The following is a 17500-nucleotide window of genomic DNA, read 5'->3' on the forward strand; positions in this document are numbered from 1 at the left end:
AAAGCAGAAGAATCATTCAACAGGTTGCTGAGACAAATGTAAACCAGTAAAACATATGAAGAGAAACAAACCTTGAATATAAGTTCAGTTGTTTAAACATTTGACAAACTATGGTGAGGGGGTAAGAAAACACACAAATCCAGCAGCTCCTGTATTTCAATACACCAGAACCCAATATTATTGGCGAGTCGGGTAGTCCATCATCACAGTTCGAGGGCAGGCATCATTTCAGTAATTTCATCCCGTTGCATTCACATCCGTGCCTTGAATGAGATTGAATGTGATCTTTGCTCTCAAGTATGTTCCCAAGTTTTACACTTTCGTGCTTTGCATGAATGGGAATGGAACCGTGTGTGTTGAATGAGGCTCCTTGTGAGCACTGAACTTTGTCCGGTGGAGTTCTTTTTGTGTTGCTGTAATTGTGTCATTTCTCGATGAGAAAGATTAGGCAACATTTAGTCACTTCTAGCCATGATGCTCAATTTATTTACGAATGTACCCTAGTTACTAGGGACCGTTTACATTGGAGAACAAGATCTATTGTATGCCTGTGTATTTGGGGAAGTAAAATCTGAAATAATGATGAAATTGTGTGTATCCAAAGTTAAAACTCGTGATTTGTCGCCCTCTGGTGTGTAAAAGGTGCAGAAGCTTACAGCACCTGGTATTCCCAGGCGGTCTCCCATCCAAGTACTGACCAGACCCGAGCCTGCTTGGCTTCCGAGATCGGACGAGATCGGGCGTATTCAGGCTAGTATAGCCGTAAGCCAGGGAGGCTGTCCCTGACGCTCTAGTTAAAGGGAAGGCAATATCCGTTTCTGCCGTTCATACTTACAGTTGAACTGTCTCTCTACTCTAAAGCCCGGGACACACCAGCGCGCCGCAGACAGTCCCTGCTAACACGCCACGTTGTGGCAACGTTGTGGCAGCGTTGTGCGTTAGCTGGGGTGCCACACCAGACCGGAACTATATTTTACAAAACGAACACATTGTCTTGATAAAACAGCTGTAATTGAGTGCCTGACACGCCAGTCAAGCGCAATCTTGAGAAGGTGTGCATTTCAGTAAGGATTTCAATTGACATGCAGTATGAAACTGAAAGGAGGTTGCATCACTATGATGCATAACATTGCATGTATTGTATTTTCAAGTGTGTGCATTCATCCTGTTGTCATTTTGTTTTGAAAGCAGAAGAATCATTCAACAGGTTGCTGAGACAAATGTAAACCAGTAAAACATATGAAGAGAAACAAACCTTGAATATAAGTTCAGTTGTTTAAACATTTGACAAACTATGGTGAGGGGGTAAGAAAACACACAAATCCAGCAGCTCCTGTATTTCAGTACACCAGAACCCAATATTATTGGCGAGTCGGGTAGTCCATCATCACAGTTCGAGGGCAGGCATCATTTCAGTAATTTCATCCCGTTGCATTCACATCCGTGCCTTGAATGAGATTGAATGTGATCTTTGCTCTCAAGTATTTTCCCAAGTTTTACACTTTCGTGCTTTGCATGAATGGGAATGGAACCGTGTGTGTTGAATGAGGCTCCTTGTGAGCACTGAACTTTGTCCGGTGGAGTTCCTTTTTGTGTTGCTGTAATTGTGTAATTTCTCGATGAGAAAGATTAGGCAACATTTAGTCACTTCTAGCCATGATGCTCAATTTATTTACGAATATACCCTAGTTACTAGGGACCGTTTACGTTGGAGAACAAGATCTATTGTATGCCTGTGTATTTGGGGAAGTAAAATCTGAAATAATGATGAAATTGCGTGTATCCAAAGTTAAAACTCGTGATTTGTCGCCCTCTGGTGTGTAAAAGATGCAAAAGCTTACAGCACCTGGTATTCCCAGGCGGTCTCCCATCCAAGTACTGACCAGGCACGAGCCTGCTTAGCTTCCGAGATCGGACGAGATCGGGCGTATTCAGGCTAGTATGGCCGTAAGCCAGGGAGGCTGTCCCTGACGCTCTACTTAAAGGGAAGGCAATATCCGTTTCTGCCGTTCATACTTACAGTTGAACTGTCTCTCTACTCTAAAGCCCGGGACACACCAGCGCGCCGCAGACAGTCCCTGCTAACACGCCACGTTGTGGCAACATTGTGGCAACGTTGTGCGTTAGCTGGGGTGCCACACCAGACCGGAACTATATATTACAAAACGAACACATTGTCTTGATATAACAGCTGTAATTGAGTGCCTGACACGCCAGTCAAGCGCAATCTTGAGAAGGTGTGCATTTCAGTAAGGATTTCAATTGACATGCAGTATGAAACTGAAAGGAGGTTGCATCACTATGATGCATAACATTGCATGTATTGTATTTTCAAGTGTGTGCATTTATCCTGTTGTCATTTTGTTTTGAAAGCAGAAGAATCATTCAACAGGTTGCTGAGACAAATGTAAACCAGTAAAACATATGAAGAGAAACAAACCTTGAATATAAGTTCAGTTGTTTAAACATTTGACAAACTATGGTGAGGGGGTAAGAAAACACACAAATCCAGCAGCTCCTGTATTTCAATACACCAGAACCAAATATTATTGGCAAGTCGGGTAGTCCATCTTCACAGTTCGAGGGCAGTCATCATTTCAGTAATTTCATCCCGTTGCATTCACATCCGTGCCTTGAATGAGATTGAATGTGATCTTTGCTCTCAAGTATGTTCCCAAGTTTTACACTTTCGTGCTTTGCATGAATGGGAATGGAACCGTGTGTGTTGAATGAGGCTCCTTGTGAGCACTGAACTTTGTCCGGTGGAGTTCTTTTTTGTGTTGCTGTAATTGTCTCATTTCTTGATGAGAAAGATTAGGCAACATTTAGTCACTTCTAGCCATGATGCTCAATTTATTTACGAATGTACCCTAGTTACTAGGGACCGTTTACGTTGGAGAACAAGATCTATGGTATGCCTGTGTATTTGGGGAAGTCAAATCTGAAATAATGATGAAATTGCGTGTATCCAAAGTTAAAACTCGTGATTTGTCGCCCTCTGGTGTGTAAAAGATGCAAAAGCTTACAGCACCAGGTATTCCCAGGCGGTCTCCCATCCAAGTACTGACCAGGAACGAGCCTGCTTAGCTTCCGAGATCGGACGAGATCGGGCGTATTCAGGCTAGTATGGCCGTAAGCCAGGGAGGCTGTCCCTGACGCTCTACTTAAAGGGAAGGCAATATCCGTTTCTGCCGTTCATACTTACAGTTGAACTGTCTCTCTACTCTAAAGCCCGGGACACACCAGCGCGCCGCAGACAGTCCCTGCTAACACGCCACGTTGTGGCAACATTGTGGCAATGTTGTGCATTAGCTGGGGTGCCACACCAGACCGGAACTATATATTACAAAACGAACACATTGTCTTGATAAAACAGCTGTAATTGAGTGCCTGACACGCCATTCAAGCGCAATCTTGAGAAGGTGTGCATTTCAGTAAGGATTTCAATTGACATGCAGTATGAAACTGAAAGGAGGTTGCATCACTATGATGCATAACATTGCATGTATTGTATTTTCAAGTGTGTGCATTCATCCTGTTGTCATTTTGTTTTGAAAGCAGAAGAATCATTCAACAGGTTGCTGAGACAAATGTAAACCAGTAAAACATATGAAGAGAAACAAACCTTGAATATAAGTTCAGTTGTTTAAACATTTGACAAACTATGGTGAGGGGGTAAGAAAACACACAAATCCAGCAGCTCCTGTATTTCAATACACCAGAACCCAATATTATTGGCGAGTCGGGTAGTCCATCATCACAGTTCGAGGGCAGGCATCATTTCAGTAATTTCATCCCGTTGCATTCACATCCGTGCCTTGAATGAGATTGAATGTGATCTTTGCTCTCAAGTATGTTCCCAAGTTTTACACTTTCGTGCTTTGCATGAATGGGAATGGAACCGTGTGTGTTGAATGAGGCTCCTTGTGAGCACTGAACTTTGTCCGGTGGAGTTCCTTTTTGTGTTGCTGTAATTGTGTCATTTCTCGATGAGAAAGATTAGGCAATATTTAGTCACTTCTAGCCATGATGCTCAATTTATTTACGAATGTACCCTAGTTACTAGGGACCGTTTACGTTGGAGAACAAGATCTATTGTATGCCTGTGTATTTGGGGAAGTCAAATCTGAAATAATGATGAAATTGCGTGTATCCAAAGTTAAAACTCGTGATTTGTCGCCCTCTGGTGTGTAAAAGATGCAAAAGCTTACAGCACCTGGAATTCCCAGGCGGTCTCCCATCCAAGTACTGACCTGGCCCAAGCCTGCTTATCTTCCGAGATCGGGCGTATTCAGGCTAGTATGGCCGTAAGCCAGGAATGCTGTCCCTGACACTCTACTTAAAGGGAAGGCAATATCCGTTTCTGCCGTTCATACTTACAGTTGAACTGTCTCTCTACTCTAAAGCCCGGGACACACCAGCGCGCCGCAGACAGTCCCTGCTAACACGCCACGTTGTGGCAACATTGTGGCAACGTTGTGCGTTAGCTGGGGTGCCACACCAGACCGGAACTATATATTACAAAACGAACACGTTGTCTTGATAAAACAGCTGTAATTGAGTGCCTGACACGCCAGTCAAGCGCAATCTTGAGAAGGTGTGCATTTCAGTAAGGATTTCAATTGACATGCAGTATGAAACTGAAAGGAGGTTGCATCACTATGATGCATAACATTGCATGTATTGTATTTTCAAGTGTGTGCATTCATCCTGTTGTCATTTTGTTTTGAAAGCAGAAGAATCATTCAACAGGTTGCTGAGACAAATGTAAACCAGTAAAACATATGAAGAGAAACAAACCTTGAATATAAGTTCAGTTGTTTAAACATTTGACAAACTATGGTGAGGGGGTAAGAAAACACACAAATCCAGCAGCTCCTGTATTTCAATACACCAGAACCCAATATTATTGGCGAGTCGGGTAGTCCATCATCACAGTTCGAGGGCAGGCATCATTTCAGTAATTTCATCCCGTTGCATTCACATCCGTGCCTTGAATGAGATTGAATGTGATCTTTGCTCTCAAGTATGTTCCCAAGTTTTACACTTTCGTGCTTTGCATGAATGGGAATGGAACCGTGTGTGTTGAATGAGGCTCCTTGTGAGCACTGAACTTTGTCCGGTGGAGTTCCTTTTTGTGTTGCTGTAATTGTGTAATTTCTCGATGAGAAAGATTAGGCAACATTTAGTCACTTCTAGCCATGATGCTCAATTTATTTACGAATATACCCTAGTTACTAGGGACCGTTTACGTTGGAGAACAAGATCTATTGTATGCCTGTGTATTTGGGGAAGTAAAATCTGAAATAATGATGAAATTGCGTGTATCCAAAGTTAAAACTCGTGATTTGTCGCCCTCTGGTGTGTAAAAGATGCAAAAGCTTACAGCACCTGGTATTCCCAGGCGGTCTCCCATCCAAGTACTGACCAGGCACGAGCCTGCTTAGCTTCCGAGATCGGACGAGATCGGGCGTATTCAGGCTAGTATGGCCGTAAGCCAGGGAGGCTGTCCCTGACGCTCTACTTAAAGGGAAGGCAATATCCGTTTCTGCCGTTCATACTTACAGTTGAACTGTCTCTCTACTCTAAAGCCCGGGACACACCAGCGCGCCGCAGACAGTCCCTGCTAACACGCCACGTTGTGGCAACATTGTGGCAACGTTGTGCGTTAGCTGGGGTGCCACACCAGACCGGAACTATATATTACAAAACGAACACATTGTCTTGATAAAACAGCTGTAATTGAGTGCCTGACACGCCAGTCAAGCGCAATCTTGAGAAGGTGTGCATTTCAGTAAGGATTTCAATTGACATGCAGTATGAAACTGAAAGGAGGTTGCATCACTATGATGCATAACATTGCATGTATTGTATTTTCAAGTGTGTGCATTCATCCTGTTGTCATTTTGTTTTGAAAGCAGAAGAATCATTCAACAGGTTGCTGAGACAAATGTAAACCAGTAAAACATATGAAGAGAAACAAACCTTGAATATAAGTTCAGTTGTTTAAACATTTGACAAACTATGGTGAGGGGTTAAGAAAACACACAAATCCAGCAGCTCCTGTATTTCAATACACCAGAACCCAATATTATTGGCAAGTCGGGTAGTCCATCTTCACAGTTCGAGGGCAGTCATCATTTCAGTAATTTCATCCCGTTGCATTCACATCCGTGCCTTGAATGAGATTGAATGTGATCTTTGCTCTCAAGTATGTTCCCAAGTTTTACACTTTCGTGCTTTGCATGAATGGGAATGGAACCGTGTGTGTTGAATGAGGCTCCTTGTGAGCACTGAACTTTGTCCGGTGGAGTTCTTTTTTGTGTTGCTGTAATTGTCTCATTTCTCGATGAGAAAGATTAGGCAACATTTAGTCACTTCTAGCCATGATGCTCAATTTATTTACGAATGTACCCTAGTTACTAGGGACCGTTTACGTTGGAGAACAAGATCTATTGTATGCCTGTGTATTTGGGGAAGTCAAATCTGAAATAATGATGAAATTGCGTGTATCCAAAGTTAAAACTCGTGATTTGTCGCCCTCTGGTGTGTAAAAGATGCAAAAGCTTACAGCACCAGGTATTCCCAGGCGGTCTCCCATCCAAGTACTGACCAGGAACGAGCCTGCTTAGCTTCCGAGATCGGACGAGATCGGGCGTATTCAGGCTAGTATGGCCGTAAGCCAGGGAGGCTGTCCCTGACGCTCTACTTAAAGGGAAGGCAATATCCGTTTCTGCCGTTCATACTTACAGTTGAACTGTCTCTCTACTCTAAAGCCCGGGACACACCAGCGCGCCGCAGACAGTCCCTGCTAACACGCCACGTTGTGGCAACATTGTGGCAATGTTGTGCATTAGCTGGGGTGCCACACCAGACCGGAACTATATATTACAAAACGAACACATTGTCTTGATAAAACAGCTGTAATTGAGTGCCTGACACGCCATTCAAGCGCAATCTTGAGAAGGTGTGCATTTCAGTAAGGATTTCAATTGACATGCAGTATGAAACTGAAAGGAGGTTGCATCACTATGATGCATAACATTGCATGTATTGTATTTTCAAGTGTGTGCATTCATCCTGTTGTCATTTTGTTTTGAAAGCAGAAGAATCATTCAACAGGTTGCTGAGACAAATGTAAACCAGTAAAACATATGAAGAGAAACAAACCTTGAATATAAGTTCAGTTGTTTAAACATTTGACAAACTATGGTGAGGGGGTAAGAAAACACACAAATCCAGCAGCTCCTGTATTTCAATACACCAGAACCCAATATTATTGGCGAGTCGGGTAGTCCATCATCACAGTTCGAGGGCAGGCATCATTTCAGTAATTTCATCCCGTTGCATTCACATCCGTGCCTTGAATGAGATTGAATGTGATCTTTGCTCTCAAGTATGTTCCCAAGTTTTACACTTTCGTGCTTTGCATGAATGGGAATGGAACCGTGTGTGTTGAATGAGGCTCCTTGTGAGCACTGAACTTTGTCCGGTGGAGTTCTTTTTTGTGTTGCTGTAATTGTCTCATTTCTCGATGAGAAAGATTAGGCAACATTTAGTCACTTCTAGCCATGATGCTCAATTTATTTACGAATGTACCCTAGTTACTAGGGACCGTTTACGTTGGAGAACAAGATCTATTGTATGCCTGTGTATTTGGGGAAGTCAAATCTGAAATAATGATGAAATTGCGTGTATCCAAAGTTAAAACTCGTGATTTGTCGCCCTCTGGTGTGTAAAAGATGCAAAAGCTTACAGCACCAGGTATTCCCAGGCGGTCTCCCATCCAAGTACTGACCAGGAACGAGCCTGCTTAGCTTCCGAGATCGGACGAGATCGGGCGTATTCAGGCTAGTATGGCCGTAAGCCAGGGAGGCTGTCCCTGACGCTCTACTTAAAGGGAAGGCAATATCCGTTTCTGCCGTTCATACTTACAGTTGAACTGTCTCTCTACTCTAAAGCCCGGGACACACCAGCGCGCCGCAGACAGTCCCTGCTAACACGCCACGTTGTGGCAACATTGTGGCAATGTTGTGCATTAGCTGGGGTGCCACACCAGACCGGAACTATATATTACAAAACGAACACATTGTCTTGATAAAACAGCTGTAATTGAGTGCCTGACACGCCATTCAAGCGCAATCTTGAGAAGGTGTGCATTTCAGTAAGGATTTCAATTGACATGCAGTATGAAACTGAAAGGAGGTTGCATCACTATGATGCATAACATTGCATGTATTGTATTTTCAAGTGTGTGCATTCATCCTGTTGTCATTTTGTTTTGAAAGCAGAAGAATCATTCAACAGGTTGCTGAGACAAATGTAAACCAGTAAAACATATGAAGAGAAACAAACCTTGAATATAAGTTCAGTTGTTTAAACATTTGACAAACTATGGTGAGGGGGTAAGAAAACACACAAATCCAGCAGCTCCTGTATTTCAATACACCAGAACCCAATATTATTGGCGAGTCGGGTAGTCCATCATCACAGTTCGAGGGCAGGCATCATTTCAGTAATTTCATCCCGTTGCATTCACATCCGTGCCTTGAATGAGATTGAATGTGATCTTTGCTCTCAAGTATGTTCCCAAGTTTTACACTTTCGTGCTTTGCATGAATGGGAATGGAACCGTGTGTGTTGAATGAGGCTCCTTGTGAGCACTGAACTTTGTCCGGTGGAGTTCCTTTTTGTGTTGCTGTAATTGTGTCATTTCTCGATGAGAAAGATTAGGCAATATTTAGTCACTTCTAGCCATGATGCTCAATTTATTTACGAATGTACCCTAGTTACTAGGGACCGTTTACGTTGGAGAACAAGATCTATTGTATGCCTGTGTATTTGGGGAAGTCAAATCTGAAATAATGATGAAATTGCGTGTATCCAAAGTTAAAACTCGTGATTTGTCGCCCTCTGGTGTGTAAAAGATGCAAAAGCTTACAGCACCTGGAATTCCCAGGCGGTCTCCCATCCAAGTACTGACCTGGCCCAAGCCTGCTTAGCTTCCGAGATCGGGCGTATTCAGGCTAGTATGGCCGTAAGCCAGGAATGCTGTCCCTGACACTCTACTTAAAGGGAAGGCAATATCCGTTTCTGCCGTTCATACTTACAGTTGAACTGTCTCTCTACTCTAAAGCCCGGGACACACCAGCGCGCCGCAGACAGTCCCTGCTAACACGCCACGTTGTGGCAACATTGTGGCAACGTTGTGCGTTAGCTGGGGTGCCACACCAGACCGGAACTATATATTACAAAACGAACACGTTGTCTTGATAAAACAGCTGTAATTGAGTGCCTGACACGCCAGTCAAGCGCAATCTTGAGAAGGTGTGCATTTCAGTAAGGATTTCAATTGACATGCAGTATGAAACTGAAAGGAGGTTGCATCACTATGATGCATAACATTGCATGTATTGTATTTTCAAGTGTGTGCATTCATCCTGTTGTCATTTTGTTTTGAAAGCAGAAGAATCATTCAACAGGTTGCTGAGACAAATGTAAACCAGTAAAACATATGAAGAGAAACAAACCTTGAATATAAGTTCAGTTGTTTAAACATTTGACAAACTATGGTGAGGGGGTAAAAAAACACACAAATCCAGCAGCTCCTGTATTTCAATACACCAGAACCCAATATTATTGGCGAGTCGGGTAGTCCATCATCACAGTTCGAGGGCAGGCATCATTTCAGTAATTTCATCCCGTTGCATTCACATCCGTGCCTTGAATGAGATTGAATGTGATCTTTGCTCTCAAGTATGTTCCCAAGTTTTACACTTTCGTGCATTGCATGAATGGGAATGGAACCGTGTGTGTTGAATGAGGCTCCTTGTGAGCACTGAACTTTGTCCGGTGGAGTTCCTTTTTGTGTTGCTGTAATTGTGTCATTTCTCGATGAGAAAGATTAGGCAACATTTAGTCACTTCTAGCCATGATGCTCAATTTATTTACGAATGTACCCTAGTTACTAGGGACCGTTTACGTTGGAGAACAAGATCTATTGTATGCCTGTGTATTTGGGGAAGTAAAATCTGAAATAATGATGAAATTGCGTGTATCCAAAGTTAAAACTCGTGATTTGTCGCCCTCTGGTGTGTAAAAGATGCAAAAGCTTACAGCACCTGGTATTCCCAGGCGGTCTCCCATCCAAGTACTGACCTGGCCCAAGCCTGCTTAGCTTCCGAGATCGTGCGTATTCAGGCTAGTATGGCCGTAAGCCAGGAATGCTGTCCCTGACACTCTACTTAAAGGGAAGGCAATATCCGTTTCTGCCGTTCATACTTACAGTTGAACTGTCTCTCTACTCTAAAGCCCGGGACACACCAGCGCGCCGCAGACAGTCCCTGCTAACACGCCACGTTGTGGCAACATTGTGGCAACGTTGTGCGTTAGCTGGGGTGCCACACCAGACCGGAACTATATATTACAAAACGAACACGTTGTCTTGATAAAACAGCTGTAATTGAGTGCCTGACACGCCAGTCAAGCGCAATCTTGAGAAGGTGTGCATTTCAGTAAGGATTTCAATTGACATGCAGTATGAAACTGAAAGGAGGTTGCATCACTATGATGCATAACATTGCATGTATTGTATTTTCAAGTGTGTGCATTCATCCTGTTGTCATTTTGTTTTGAAAGCAGAAGAATCATTCAACAGGTTGCTGAGACAAATGTATACCAGTAAAACATATGAAGAGAAACAAACCTTGAATATAAGTTCAGTTGTTTAAACATTTGACAAACTATGGTGAGGGGGTAAAAAAACACACAAATCCAGCAGCTCCTGTATTTCAATACACCAGAACCAAATATTATTGGCGAGTCGGGTAGTCCATCATCACAGTTCGAGGGCAGGCATCATTTCAGTAATTTCATCCCGTTGCATTCACATCCGTGCCTTGAATGAGATTGAATGTGATCTTTGCTCTCAAGTATGTTCCCAAGTTTTACACTTTCGTGCATTGCATGAATGGGAATGGAACCGTGTGTGTTGAATGAGGCTCCTTGTGAGCACTGAACTTTGTCTGGTGGAGTTCCTTTTTGTGTTGCTGTAATTGTGTCATTTCTCGATGAGAAAGATTAGGCAACATTTAGTCACTTCTAGCCATGATGCTCAATTTATTTACGAATGTACCCTAGTTACTAGGGACCGTTTACGTTGGAGAACAAGATCTATTGTATGCCTGTGTATTTGGGGAAGTAAAATCTGAAATAATGATGAAATTGCGTGTATCCAAAGTTAAAACTCGTGATTTGTCGCCCTCTGGTGTGTAAAAGATGCAAAAGCTTACAGCACCCGGTATTCCCAGGCGGTCTCCCATCCAAGTACTGACCAGGCCCGAGCCTGCTTAGCTTCCGAGATCGGACGAGATCGGGCGTATTCAGGCTAGTATGGCCGTAAGCCAGGGAGGCTGTCCCTGACGCTCTACTTAAAGGGAAGGCAATATCAGTTTCTGCCGTTCATACTTACAGTTGAACTGTCACTCTACTCTAAAGCCCGGGACAAACCAGCGCGCCGCAGACAGTCCCTGCTAACACGAAACGTTGTGGCAACGTTGTGCGTTAGCTGGGGTGCCACACCAGACCGGAACTATGTATTACAAAACGAACACATTGTCTTGATAATACAGCTGTAATTGAGTGCCTGACACGCCAGTCAAGCGCAATCTTGAGAAGGTGTGCATTTCAGTAAGGATTTCAATTGACATGCAGTATGAAACTGAAAGGAGGTTGCATCACTATAATGCATAACATTGCATGTATTGTATTTTCAAGTGTGTGCATTCATCCTGTTGTCATTTTGTTTTGAAAGCAGAAGAATCATTCAACAGGTTGCTGAGACAAATGTAAACCAGTAAAACATATGAAGAGAAACAAACCTTGAATATAAGTTCAGTTGTTTAAACATTTGACAAACTATGGTGAGGGGGTAAGAAAACACACAAATCCAGCAGCTCCTGTATTTCAATACACCAGAACCCAATATTATTGGCGAGTCGGGTAGTCCATCATCACAGTTCGAGGGCAGGCATCATTTCAGTAATTTCATCCCGTTGCATTCACATCCGTGCCTTGAATGAGATTGAATGTGATCTTTGCTCTCAAGTATGTTCCCAAGTTTTACACTTTCGTGCTTTGCATGAATGGGAATGGAACCGTGTGTGTTGAATGAGGCTCCTTGTGAGCACTGAACTTTGTCCGGTGGAGTTCCTTTTTGTGTTGCTGTAATTGTGTCATTTCTCGATGAGAAAGATTAGGCAACATTTTGTCACTTCTAGCCATGATGCTCAATTTATTTACGAATGTACCCTAGTTACTAGGGACCGTTTACGTTGGAGAACAAGATCTATTGTATGCCTGTGTATTTGGGGAAGTCAAATCTGAAATAATGATGAAATTGCGTGTATCCAAAGTTAAAACTCGTGATTTGTCGCCCTCTGGTGTGTAAGAGATGCAAAAGCTTACAGCACCTGGTATTCCCAGGCGGTCTCCCATCCAAGTACTGACCAGGCCCGAGCCTGCTTGGCTTCCGAGATCGGACGAGATCGGACGAGATCGGGCGTATTCAGGCTAGTATGGCCGTAAGCCAGGGAGGCTGTCCCTGACGCTCTACTTAAAGGGAAGGCAATATCCGTTTCTGCCGTTCATACTTACAGTTGAACTGTCTCTCTACTCTAAAGCCCGGGACACACCAGCGCGCCGCAGACAGTCCCTGCTAACACGCCACGTTGTGGCAACATTGTGGCAACGTTGTGCGTTAGCTGGGGTGCCACACCAGACCGGAACTATGTATTACAAAACGAACACATTGTCTTGATAAAACAGCTGTAATTGAGTGCCTGACACGCCAGTCAAGCGCAATCTTGAGAAGGTGTGCATTTCAGTAAGGATTTCAATTGACATGCAGTATGAAACTGAAAGGAGGTTGCATCACTATGATGCATAACATTGCATTTATTGTATTTTCAAGTGTGTGCATTCATCCTGTTGTCATTTTTTTTTGAAAGCAGAAGAATCATTCAACAGGTTGCTGAGACAAATGTAAACCAGTAAAACATATGAAGAGAAACAAACCTTGAATATAAGTTCAGTTGTTTAAACATTTGACAAACTATGGTGAGGGGGTAAGAAAACACACAAATCCAGCAGCTCCTGTATTTCAATACACCAGAACCCAATATTATTGGCGAGTCGGGTAGTCCATCATCACAGTTCGAGGGCAGGCATCATTTCAGTAATTTCATCCCGTTGCATTCACATCCGTGCCTTGAATGAGATTGAATGTGATCTTTGCTCTCAAGTATGTTCCCAAGTTTTACACTTTCGTGCTTTGCATGAATGGGAATGGAACCGTGTGTGTTGAATGAGGCTCCTTGTGAGCACTGAACTTTGTCCGGTGGAGTTCCTTTTTGTGTTGCTGTAATTGTGTCATTTCTCGATGAGAAAGATTAGGCAACATTTAGTCACTTCTAGCCATGATGCTCAATTTATTTACGAATGTACCCTAGTTACTAGGGACCGTTTACGTTGGAGAACAATATCTATTGTATGCCTGTGTATTTGGGGAAGTCAAATCTGAAATAATGATGAAATTGCGTGTATCCAAAGTTAAAACTCGTGATTTGTCGCCCTCTGGTGTGTAAAAGATGCAAAAGCTTACAGCACCTGGTATTCCCAGGCGGTCTCCCATCCAAGTACTGACCAGGCCCGAGCCTGCTTAGCTTCCGAGATCGGACGAGATCGGGCGTATTCAGGCTAGTATGGCCGTAAGCCAGGGAGGCTGTCCCTGACGCTCTACTTAAAGGGAAGGCAATATCCGTTTCTGCCGTTCATACTTACAGTTGAACTGTCTCTCTACTCTAAAGCCCGGGACACACCAGCGCGCCGCAGACAGTCCCTGCTAACACGCCACGTTGTGGCAACATTGTGGCAACGTTGTGCGTTAGCTGGGGTGCCACACCAGACCGGAACTATGTATTACAAAACGAACACATTGTCTTGAAAAAACAGCTGTAATTGAGTGCCTGACACGCCAGTCAAGCGCAATCTTGAGAAGGTGTGCATTTCAGTAAGGATTTCAATTGACATGCAGTATGAAACTGAAAGGAGGTTGCATCACTATGATGCATAACATTGCATGTATTGTATTTTCAAGTGTGTGCATTCATCCTGTTGTCATTTTAATTTGAAAGCAGAAGAATCATTCAACAGGTTGCTGAGACAAATGTAAACCAGTAAAACATATGAAGAGAAACAAACCTTGAATATAAGTTCAGTTGTTTAAACATTTGACAAACTATGGTGAGGGGGTAAGAAAACACACACATCCAGCAGCTCCTGTATTTCAATACACCAGAACCCAATATTATTGGCGAGTCGGGTAGTCCATCATCACAGTTCGAGGGCAGGCATCATTTCAGTAATTTCATCCCGTTGCATTCACATCCGTGCCTTGAATGAGATTGAATGTGATCTTTGCTCTCAAGTAAGTTCCCAAGTTTTACACTTTCGTGCTTTGCATGAATGGGAATGGAACCGTGTGTGTTGAATGAGGCTCCTTGTGAGCACTGAACTTTGTCCGGTGGAGTTCCTTTTTGTGTTGCTGTAATTGTGTCATTTCTCGATGAGAAAGATTAGGCAACATTTAGTCACTTCTAGCCAAGATGCTCAATTTATTTACGAATGTACCCTAGTTACTAGGGACCGTTTACGTTGGAGAACAAGATCTATTGTATGCCTGTGTATTTGGGGAAGTCAAATCTGAAATAATGATGAAATTGCGTATATCCAAAGTTAAAACTCGTGATTTGTCGCCCTCTGGTGTGTAAAAGATGCAAAAGCTTACAGCACCTGGTATTCCCAGGCGGTCTCCCATCCAAGTACTGACCAAGCCCAAGCCTGCTTAGCTTCCAAGATCGGACGAGATTGGGCGTATTCAGGCTAGTATGGCCGTAAGCCAGGGAGGCTGTCCCTGACGCTCTACTTAAAGGGAAGGCAATATCCGTTTCTGCCGCTCATACTTACAGTTGAACTGTCTCTCTACTCTAAAGTCCGGGACACACCAGCGCGCCGCAGACAGTCCCTGCTAACACGAAACGTTGTGGCAACGTTGTGCGTTAGCTGGGGTGCCACACCAGACCTATGAATTACAAAACTAACACATTGTCTTGATAAAACAGCTGTAATTGAGTGCCTGACACGCCATTCAAGCGCAATCTTGAGAAGGTGTGCATTTCAGTAAGGATTTAAATTGACATGCAGTATGAAACTGAAAGGAGGTTGCATCACTATGATGCATAACATTGCATGTATTGTATTTTCAAGTGTGTGCATTCATCCTGTTGTCATTTTGTTTTGAAAGCAGAAGAATCATTCAACAGGTTGCTGAGACAAATGTAAACCAGTAAAACATATGAAGAGAAACAAACCTTGAATATAAGTTCAGTTGTTTAAACATTTGACAAACTATGGTGAGGGGGTAAGAAAACACACAAATCCAGCAGCTCCTGTATTTCAATACACCAGAACCCAATATTATTGGCGAGTCGGGTAGTCCATCATCACAGTTCGAGGGCAGGCATCATTTCAGTAATTTCATCCCGTTGCATTCACATCCGTGCCTTGAATGAGATTGAATGTGATCTTTGCTCTCAAGTATGTTCCCAAGTTTTACACTTTCGTGCTTTGCATGAATGGGAATGGAACCGTGTGTGTTGAATGAGGCTCCTTGTGAGCACTGAACTTTGTCCGGTGGAGTTCCTTTTTGTGTTGCTGTAATTGTGTCATTTCTCGATGAGAAAGATTAGGCAACATTTAGTCACTTCTAGCCATGATGCTCAATTTATTTACGAATGTACCCTAGTTACTAGGGACCGTTTACGTTGGAGAACAAGATCTATTGTATGCCTGTGTATTTGGGGAAGTCAAATCTGAAATAATGATGAAATTGCGTGTATCCAAAGTTAAAACTCGTGATTTGTCGCCCTCTGGTGTGTAAGAGATGCAAAAGCTTACAGCACCTGGTATTCCCAGGCGGTCTCCCATCCAAGTACTGACCAGGCCCGAGCCTGCTTAGCTTCCGAGATCGGACGAGATCGGGCGTATTCAGGCTAGTATGGCCGTAAGCCAGGGAGGCTGTCCCTGACGCTCTACTTAAAGGGAAGGCAATATCCGTTTCTGCCGTTCATACTTACAGTTGAACTGTCTCTCTACTCTAAAGCCCGGGACACACCAGCGCGCCGCAGACAGTCCCTGCTAACACGCCACGTTGTGGCAACATTGTGGCAACGTTGTGCGTTAGCTGGGGTGCCACACCAGACCGGAACTATGTATTACAAAACGAACACATTGTCTTGATAAAACAGCTGTAATTGAGTGCCTGACACGCCAGTCAAGCGCAATCTTGAGAAGGTGTGCATTTCAGTAAGGATTTCAATTGACATGCAGTATGAAACTGAAAGGAGGTTGCATCACTATGATGCATAACATTGCATGTATTGTATTTACAAGTGTGTGCATTCATCCTGTTGTCATTTTGTTTTGAAAGCAGAAGAATCATTCAACAGGTTGCTGAGACAAATGTAAACCAGTAAAACATATGAAGAGAAACAAACCTTGAATATAAGTTCAGTTGTTTAAACATTTGACAAACTATGGTGAGGGGGTAAGAAAACACACAAATCCAGCAGCTCCTGTATTTCAATACACCAGAACCCAATATTATTGGCGAGTCGGGTAGTCCATCATCACAGTTCGAGGGCAGGCATCATTTCAGTAATTTCATCCCGTTGCATTCACATCCGTGCCTTGAATGAGATTGAATGTGATCTTTGCTCTCAAGTATGTTCCCAAGTTTTACACTTTCGTGCTTTGCATGAATGGGAATGGAACCGTGTGTGTTGAATGAGTCTCCTTGTGAGCACTGAACTTTGTGTGGTGGAGTTCCTTTTTGTGTTGCTGTAATTGTGTCATTTCTTGATGAGAAAGATTAGGCAACATTGAGTCACTTCTAGCCATGATGCTCAATTAATTTACGAATGTACCCTAGTTACTAGGGACCGTTTATGTTGGAGATCAAGATCTATTGTATGCCTGTGTATTTGGGGAAGTAAAATCTGAAATAATGATGAAATTGTGTGTATCCAAAGTTAAAACTCGTGATTTGTCGCCCTCTGGTGTGTAAAAGGTGCAAAAGCTTACAGCACCTGGTATTCCCAGGCGGTCTCCCATCCAAGTACTGACCAGGCCCGAGCCTGCCTGGCTTCCGAGATCGGTCGAGATCGGGCGTATTCAGGCTAGTATGGCCGTAAGCCAGGGAGGCTGTCCCTGACGCTCTACTTAAAGGGAAGGCAATATCCGTTTCTGCCGATCATACTTACAGTTGAACTGTCTCTCTACTCTAAAGCCCGGGACACACCAGCGCGCCGCAGACAGTCCCTGCTAACACGCCACGTTGTGGCAACGTTGTGGCAACGTTGTGGCAACGTTGTGCGTTAGTTGG

At 43.5% G+C, this 17500-nt stretch overlaps 11 non-coding genes and 4 pseudogenes across 11 annotated transcripts; all 15 read right to left on the bottom strand.

Moving 5' to 3' along the window:
* Positions 1-649: 649 nt before the first annotated feature.
* Positions 650-768, bottom strand: LOC136757149 (5S ribosomal RNA). The gene has a single exon (XR_010819190.1). It is a non-coding gene; the product is annotated as a 5S ribosomal RNA (ribosomal RNA).
* Positions 769-1834: 1066 nt separating this feature from the next.
* On the bottom strand, positions 1835-1953 carry LOC136756935 (5S ribosomal RNA). Its single transcript, XR_010818986.1, has one exon. It is a non-coding gene; the product is annotated as a 5S ribosomal RNA (ribosomal RNA).
* A 1066-nt stretch (positions 1954-3019) lies between these two features.
* LOC136757310 (5S ribosomal RNA) lies at positions 3020-3138 on the bottom strand. Its single transcript, XR_010819344.1, has one exon. It is a non-coding gene; the product is annotated as a 5S ribosomal RNA (ribosomal RNA).
* Positions 3139-4204: 1066 nt separating this feature from the next.
* LOC136757573 (uncharacterized) lies at positions 4205-4313 on the bottom strand (annotated as a pseudogene).
* A 1066-nt stretch (positions 4314-5379) lies between these two features.
* On the bottom strand, positions 5380-5498 carry LOC136756937 (5S ribosomal RNA). Its single transcript, XR_010818988.1, has one exon. It is a non-coding gene; the product is annotated as a 5S ribosomal RNA (ribosomal RNA).
* A 1066-nt stretch (positions 5499-6564) lies between these two features.
* On the bottom strand, positions 6565-6683 carry LOC136757311 (5S ribosomal RNA). Its single transcript, XR_010819345.1, has one exon. It is a non-coding gene; the product is annotated as a 5S ribosomal RNA (ribosomal RNA).
* A 1066-nt stretch (positions 6684-7749) lies between these two features.
* On the bottom strand, positions 7750-7868 carry LOC136757312 (5S ribosomal RNA). Its single transcript, XR_010819346.1, has one exon. It is a non-coding gene; the product is annotated as a 5S ribosomal RNA (ribosomal RNA).
* A 1066-nt stretch (positions 7869-8934) lies between these two features.
* LOC136757547 (uncharacterized) lies at positions 8935-9043 on the bottom strand (annotated as a pseudogene).
* A 1066-nt stretch (positions 9044-10109) lies between these two features.
* On the bottom strand, positions 10110-10218 carry LOC136757674 (uncharacterized; annotated as a pseudogene).
* A 1066-nt stretch (positions 10219-11284) lies between these two features.
* LOC136755935 (5S ribosomal RNA) lies at positions 11285-11403 on the bottom strand. The gene has a single exon (XR_010818043.1). It is a non-coding gene; the product is annotated as a 5S ribosomal RNA (ribosomal RNA).
* Positions 11404-12458: 1055 nt separating this feature from the next.
* Positions 12459-12587, bottom strand: LOC136757443 (uncharacterized; annotated as a pseudogene).
* A 1066-nt stretch (positions 12588-13653) lies between these two features.
* Positions 13654-13772, bottom strand: LOC136757903 (5S ribosomal RNA). Its single transcript, XR_010819718.1, has one exon. It is a non-coding gene; the product is annotated as a 5S ribosomal RNA (ribosomal RNA).
* Positions 13773-14838: 1066 nt separating this feature from the next.
* Positions 14839-14957, bottom strand: LOC136756516 (5S ribosomal RNA). Its single transcript, XR_010818595.1, has one exon. It is a non-coding gene; the product is annotated as a 5S ribosomal RNA (ribosomal RNA).
* A 1050-nt stretch (positions 14958-16007) lies between these two features.
* Positions 16008-16126, bottom strand: LOC136757906 (5S ribosomal RNA). Its single transcript, XR_010819719.1, has one exon. It is a non-coding gene; the product is annotated as a 5S ribosomal RNA (ribosomal RNA).
* Positions 16127-17192: 1066 nt separating this feature from the next.
* LOC136757412 (5S ribosomal RNA) lies at positions 17193-17311 on the bottom strand. The gene has a single exon (XR_010819439.1). It is a non-coding gene; the product is annotated as a 5S ribosomal RNA (ribosomal RNA).
* Between the last annotated feature and the right edge of the window lie 189 nt (positions 17312-17500).

Source organism: Amia ocellicauda, chromosome 8 (genome assembly GCF_036373705.1).
Source record: "Amia ocellicauda isolate fAmiCal2 chromosome 8, fAmiCal2.hap1, whole genome shotgun sequence".
NCBI lineage: Eukaryota > Metazoa > Chordata > Actinopteri > Amiiformes > Amiidae > Amia > Amia ocellicauda.